At 33.7% G+C, this 7,391-nt stretch overlaps 1 non-coding gene across 1 annotated transcript; it reads left to right on the top strand.

The window, feature by feature from the left end:
• Positions 1 to 4,322: 4,322 nt before the first annotated feature.
• Positions 4,323 to 4,400, top strand: Trnas-cga (transfer RNA serine (anticodon CGA)). Its single transcript has one exon. It is a non-coding gene; the product is annotated as a tRNA-Ser (tRNA).
• The last annotated feature ends 2,991 nt before the right edge of the window (positions 4,401 to 7,391 follow it).

Genomic DNA, 7,391 nt, shown 5'->3' with positions numbered 1-7,391 from the left:
TAAGTGTAAAATCATTCTGTTATGTCGTTTAGGTTCTGAAATGTCTATATAAGATAGTAGAACAAATATGGTAGCATTCTTTGTCGGCCCCTGTATAGCGCAAAATAATATGTCGAATTGCCGAATTTTAACGAAACTGTTCATTGCAACACGAATCTAACACACATGTGCAATTGAATATACATTTCGATACTAACCTGTAAACCCATAACAAAGGTAAAAATTGACCTTTACTTGGAAACAATTAACTTGCTGTCTTACAACTTTTGCAGACAACTGTTGTCGTCCCAAATTTAGTTACTGAAGGTATAAAACATTTATATCATTCATGTCTATGAAGGGAATTGCGCTGGAATTTATAAAATCATTCATCTCCTTAAGTACAGTAATAAAAAGCGCGCTGGGGCTTCACCATTCCAACAAGAAATCGTACTAGATGTTTGGTTTTATGTCTAAAACGTGTACTCATTTACTTAAATCTGTAAAAAGATCCTCTGGAATCATAGACAGCAGTCAACCAACATGAAGTCAGGTTTGGTTTGATTGAGTCTTTTCATAAGAGTTAATAAAATGTGCAAGACCTCTCACACCCACTAAGCACCGGCGTTTGTGGAATTCTATTATTTTTATTAATTTTACACGACATTTGTCTGCTAAACAATATTCAAAAAAAATCATATCCAAATACTTTAGTAGCATGTTTAAACTATTTGATACTAAAAAAATAAATCTAACAGAAAGTCACATTCAGAGAACGCAGACGCCCTTACTGGTGTTTACGAAACTAACGGTTTACCGTTCTGGAGCGAATGTCAATATTAACACTCGAAGATAAATCGCATAGTCTAGATCGACTAATTTGATTTTCAGATTGAACAGTTCACCGTCTGAATCGCTTCTCATTTATTTTTTGAAAGAAATGTTTTTCAGCAAAATGAATTTCTATGCCAAGATCTGATGGGAATTGAATTGGTTTACATAAAAGCACAGATGGCAATAATGAAACTTTCCATACGGTTGCTTTCGTGACAAAACGCAAGTAAGCAATATACTACCAATATTCTCTGCTTTTGTATTTTTATTGTTTTATATCACGTCGGAGAATTTTAGATTATACTGCGACCATTTACCTCTCGAAGTTAAAGATATACAATAGGTGCACGTCCTGATTTTCTCTACATGCTGAGGTCTTTATTTATTTTTGTTTTGTTTGTATAATCTGTCAGTCATTCCAGTTTTTTCTGTTATTATTCTGGTTTCTAACACGTATTTCAAAGCAAGTACAACATAAGATTAATATTTCTAATTTTTGCATAGTTATCAGGTTCAAGCAAAATTGAATTCAACATGTTTAAAGCTGGTAGTCATAATAGTTTGCACTTTGACATTCTTTCTATTTAATGTACAAAATACAGCCCTAATTTTAGTTTAGAAAGTCAAACTTTATTGCATTCATTCACCCAGCAATGTATATGCTTTAAGCTTGCAACATCAATCACTATGGCAACACTAATGCATTCAATAATGAACCTCGAACAAAAATGCATCAAAAAGACTTTGCAGTTCGATTAATAGCTTGCCGTTGGATTGAGCCATCAAGATACGCTTGTTCCAGTAAGTTGCATAAACTAAGTATTTTATCTAAACAAGTGCCTTGATCAATTTAGGTTTGAAAGGAGCTGAATTTCAAGGAAAAACTATTTGTTTATTTTTATACATTTACTGCAGTAACTCTCAATCATTATCTAAAGTTATTACTGTATGTTTTGGATGAACAAAAGCTCTTGTGTGCATTAACACTACAGTGCTCTCAGTCAAAATTTATGTTTTATTTCTCAAGCTGATGGATGAATTGTCGTTTCATAAAGACGTAATTTCCCAATGTGGATTTAAAGTAAAATACAGTTTATGGAAAGGCTGATGCATACAAAATCTATTTAAGAAAGTGTTTGTACTCATGTTTTAGAGCATTTTATGGCATTCCAGTAATCAACTGACAATCTTCCATCATATAAAATACATCTGTGTCTTCTCATATTGAATTTATTTAACGTATTGAATGAAATAATAAAATGTGAGGCTCTACCGAGCACTTTGTCAATTTTATTCAACGGGTTTAGTATATTCAATGTGGAAAGACACACATGTGATTTTCTTTTTATCTGATGTAAGCTTTTCCTGCTGAAACATCAAAATTTCTTCTCTTCCTAGTATTCGAACAACGTCTCCTATACTTAAAACGACGTCAACGTCAAAGCTTTATTACACTAGTGTATTATCAAATTTATGTAATGACTTTATTTCACTCCCGCGACGTCAAACATGTAATAAACATTCATTAACACCAAAGTATGTCATTAAGCCATTACCAAAGAAGACAATTGTCCACTCGGAACAGCCACGTTTACAGAACAGTGTCCCTTTAACACGAATCCACCCAGTTTTAAACTGTTTTGTGTTAAGTCAAATTCAATTAAAATACGTAGCAGTTAGATTATTAAAATATCCTTACCAGTACCAACAAATAGTCCGGTCATGAACACGTGATTGTAATTAAATCTATCTCAAAATAATTTGTAACCATATAATAACGTACTGCATTTCATTATTATCAAACTTAACTAGATGTTTTTCTTCCAAGGTTCCCATATCAATTCATAATTTCTGTTATGTCAAACAGTTAGACATTTATCTCAAAGCAATTATGAAAGCGGGTCTTGAGTCTTACATAGGATGCAATTTGAATTATGCTGAATATGACCTGAACAGAGTTTGCAAAAATACTTGAAAATTTAATAGTATTAGAAAAGGATTGAAAGAGCTTAATCTTATTTAATGAAAACCGCTCGAGATATCCCATATATTCTCGTGACAAAAAAAACCCACAAGAGTCGTAAATGCAATATCGCTTGCTGCTATATTGCCTAAAATAAAATATACAAACTGTCTTATTAATCAGTTCTGAGAATTCAGGCACTTTCCTAATTACTGGGTTTGAAACTACATTTCTTCGCAGTCTGGTAGACATTTCGGCTAGAAGCAAGCAAGAATAACCAAATGTCATATCATTTTTTCAAAGCCAGTCTTGGGAACTGTGGAAGTAGAATAGGCAAGCGTTTATCAAAGTTTCTACAGAGAGATAAATTTAACGAGAACATGGATTCTAACTATGCAAGTACCGGTTATATTTATTATTGTGTAAGCACTTACGTCGCTAGTAAACATTTTTGGGTTAAATACGAACATACGTCAATACACAAATATTTATTTTAATCATCCTAAATTGACAAACTAATAACTCTTGATATCATTACACAAAAAAGTTACGTATCTAAGCCCATCCACGTAGCTCAATAGGGAGAGCGAATATCTATGGATCGCGTGGTCTTGAGTTCGATTCCTAGGCGGCCGTATGTTCTCCGTGACGATTTGATAAAAGCCATCTTTAACCTCCATCTCTAGTGCATGTTGAGAAGTTGGCAGTTACTTGCGGAGAACAGGTTTATACTGGTACAGAATCAAGGAACACTGGTTAGGCTAACTGTCCGCCGTCACGTAAATGACATTAACTCTCCACCCCCCCCCCCCCCCCCCCCCCTCCCCCAACTTTCCACTTACATGTCACAACGGTTGGATTATAGAAAACCCCTAAAAACGATCTAGTGGAAGAAAAACTAATGAGTCATGGTTTAATTTTAGTTACTTAAAGACGCATCAAAAATAACTGTATCCTTTTGAATGTATAAACCTGAGATATACAAGTATTTAGTTACAAATTGACAGTGACATATATTATTAGGTCAAGACAATGTGTGTAATGTCTTAACATTTTATTGAATTACTGTAGCAATATATACAGAAATCAGTGTATTTAGTTAAATTTCAATCACATTTTGTTTCTACAGTGTAAGATAGTTATTCATCTATATTTTTTGAAACTGAAAAGAGATTGACTGAATAAGTTTGCAGATGAAGTTGTCAAAACACATTTATTCAGGAAGGGCCTAACTTGCTGTATAGCTGTATATTGCTTGTATTATAAGAATGATTTTCATGAAGTTTTTGTTAGACAAAAAATAGGTCACTAGGTCGTGGTGGGACTTTAAACATCACATTTACAGTAAAAGTAATAAAACTGATTAAAAATTTATACATTCTACGAAAGTGACTTACTTTAAAAGATTACAGTAAATCTTTATAGGAATAGAATGAATTTTTACATGTCTATATTTTATATCGTCTTAAACTGTTGAAACGCTAACGATGTTTCAATGTTTTCTTAACCCGTGTTGTAAAATCATTCATACTCATCTGTAAATACCGCCTGGGTAGCCTAGTGGTAGAGCGTCCGCTTCGAGTGCGGGAGGTCGTGGGTTCGATTCCCGACCGCGTCTTAGACATGCTATTGAGTGACTATATCAATGCTTGTTTGAGGTCATCTGAAATACGAGTAATATGGTTTGCTGAATGTTAGGTCCGTGTCCAGAATATTTCATATGCTGTAGAGGGAATATTGCGGACGAGATGACCTTTGTAATAAGAATTAGAAATTGGAAAGGGTTTAAAACGCCTGATTCACTACACTTGGTTACAGTCCTTAAGATATATAACCCGAAGAAAGATTTTATCGCTGAATACTTTTAGTATAATTTGTATGGAATGAAAAAAAAAACACGTTTATTTCCGTATAAACAACATTGGCGTAACGATATCAAAGATTGCCCTTTCCGCGAGATTCAATGCGCAATCTGATGCTATTTTCAAAAATAAAAAAATGACAATATGGCTTTATTCGAAAAATTCATTCTTTCAAAATTAGACGCAAAAAGTTCAAAAAGAACAGTAAATTATCCCGGGCATTTGTTGTGCGTTAATACGAGTACAAACAACATTGTGTCTCTTTAAGCAAAACATCCCAACATTAACAAAAACTGTTTTTGTCGTAATCATATTACGTAAGCATTGTGACGTATAAACAGTAATTATATCATTGGATTACGTCCTATTTGCAGTCATTTTTGTGTCTAAGGAAAGTGAATCGAGTCGTGTTAGACCTGTATATTTAATGGACGTTGTCTGCATAATGCGAATATGATATAACACGGTGTTAGAACGTTTGTTTTTCGAACAACTGTTATAAACAGAGGATTTTGTCATTGCATACATATTAAGCTTCAGAAAAAGATAGAAAAAGTGGAATCTCCACAGGTCGCTCCACACGACAAAAACAAAAACGATGCAGGCTCGGTTTGATTGAGTCTGTTCATGGGCAGTAGTGGGAATGCAGGCTACCGTCTACACCCTCTAGCCCCGGGTTGAGCGGAACTCAACATTTACACATTTGGTAAGTACAAAACAATTTATAGACATGCGCAGATGTGTTCATACGGCGGTGCTCAATACTGAATAACCGGTGCCAACGACGTCTAAAACTCTTTCATTTTTGACAAAAATCTGATTTTGAACAGATCCGAAATTGTTTAGATGTAAGGATTGGTTTAGTCTATTCGTAAGAAGTAAACAATGTTCGTCAACTATCACGTCTTCTGCCATTGGCTTAAGCAACGTCATTCTGTTAATAAAGATACATTGAGTTGGCACCACGACACCAGAAACAAAATTTATGCATGATTTATTCTACCAAATTTATATTAGATATTCTGCCAATTTATATTATAATGTTATTAATCAAGCAATTTCATATTGGCCTTGTTATTTGTCCAAGGGTAGTCGTATTGGCCCGAGGCCGTAGGCCGAGGGCCAATACGACTGCCCGAGGACAAATAACTAGGCCAATATGAAATCGCTTGATTAATGATAATATTATTATTCAACTTTCAACTGTTGGCGGTAACAGTATAAGAACTCTGTGAGTTACCTTATGACAGCTATGCACGTTCAGGTGAAAAATCGTGTCATTCTTTGACAAGTTGTTTACAGTTTAGACGTATTTTAGAAATCATGCTCATTTTCGCCAGTAAAACAGAATGAGTTGTATGTAGGTACTTGAGAATAATTTTGAAAGATACTTTTAATGCGACAAAATCAAGAGTAACTAGAACATACCTTATTTTTTGGAATTCCTATTTATTTTCTTTAGCGAGTACCATACCATTTGAACTGTGATACAAACTGCTTTAAAAGTCGTTTCCTTTTAGGCTGCAAGCAACGAGACACAAAATTATACACATATGTGTTGATCAAGATAATACAACCAATCAAGCACATATTATATAGTCCCATGCCTCGTTTAATTCTTATCCGAAATTGTTTGCAGTTCACAACTGACACTCTTGTTCGCCAATTTATTCATCCACTTTCCAGCACTTGAATCGCTATTTATCATTGCACAAATAGTCCACACTATCAAAATGTCTGTTAAAGATAAGTCTCATCCTTTTAATTAATCTGAGTTTCCATATTTTCTTATTATTTTCCTTGACAACTGCTAGAATTTCTGACAGGAAACACTTGCATTTTACACAATACCGAATAAGCGAAAGTACCGTTGTAATCTCCGAAGACGTACATCCCGCTCAGTCATACTTGGTTATTAAATGAACATGTTGGATGACTTTTTTTATCAAAATGTGAAAAAAAATGTAATCTATAACTCTGATGTAAAACAAAATGGCGTCATTTAAAAATCAAACGGAAGTGGCTTCTCCGTATTGGCCCTCTCTTTTGAACCAATCAAAATGCTTGAATTCCGTATTGGCCCTGTTTTTTCGTATTGGCCCTGTTTTTCTCATATTGGCTCAGTTATGTTTTGTATTAGCTCTGTCTGTTTCATATGATGTTTGCAATTGATCTAATACAGTGTGTAATATTGTAAAGTTGAATAATAATAGATAGAATAAGCCTAGGAAGTAAAGTTTCCCAGCTATTCAAACTATTTCTTTCCTTTAAAATGAGCACATCAATGATATAATGCAACCTCGTAGAATACAAAATCTCTGAGACGTGTCCTGAATTGTCCTCGTTAACAAAATAATGTCATAACCTATTCATTAGCTACTGCAGAAAATGCATTAAAGCGCGTAAAATTTGCATTTAATCCTTCTACCAGCAGTGCAATATCACACTGATTTGCTCTGAAATTGAAACTTTATTACTTGGATCTGAAAGTCTTGCAAAAGTAATATAGCTCTAAAATCACATTAAGTCTCTTGATAGAGGAGTAAAAACCATATTGTTTATGACATCTGGAATAAATTGTGTATCAATAAATGATTTTTATATTCCTTTTTATAATGAAACGCCAACTAAGAAGAATCCCATTTTCTTTACAGTTTACACAACTTAAAATGAAATATCTAGAATAATAAACGTTATATTTCTTTAGAAAGTAATAGCTTATAAAGTACAAAGTTTATATGGTAAATTCTTCA

Source organism: Mercenaria mercenaria, chromosome 5 (genome assembly GCF_021730395.1).
Source record: "Mercenaria mercenaria strain notata chromosome 5, MADL_Memer_1, whole genome shotgun sequence".
NCBI classification, from domain to species: Eukaryota; Metazoa; Mollusca; class Bivalvia; order Venerida; family Veneridae; genus Mercenaria; species Mercenaria mercenaria.
This window is presented reverse-complemented; position numbering and strand designations above follow the sequence as displayed.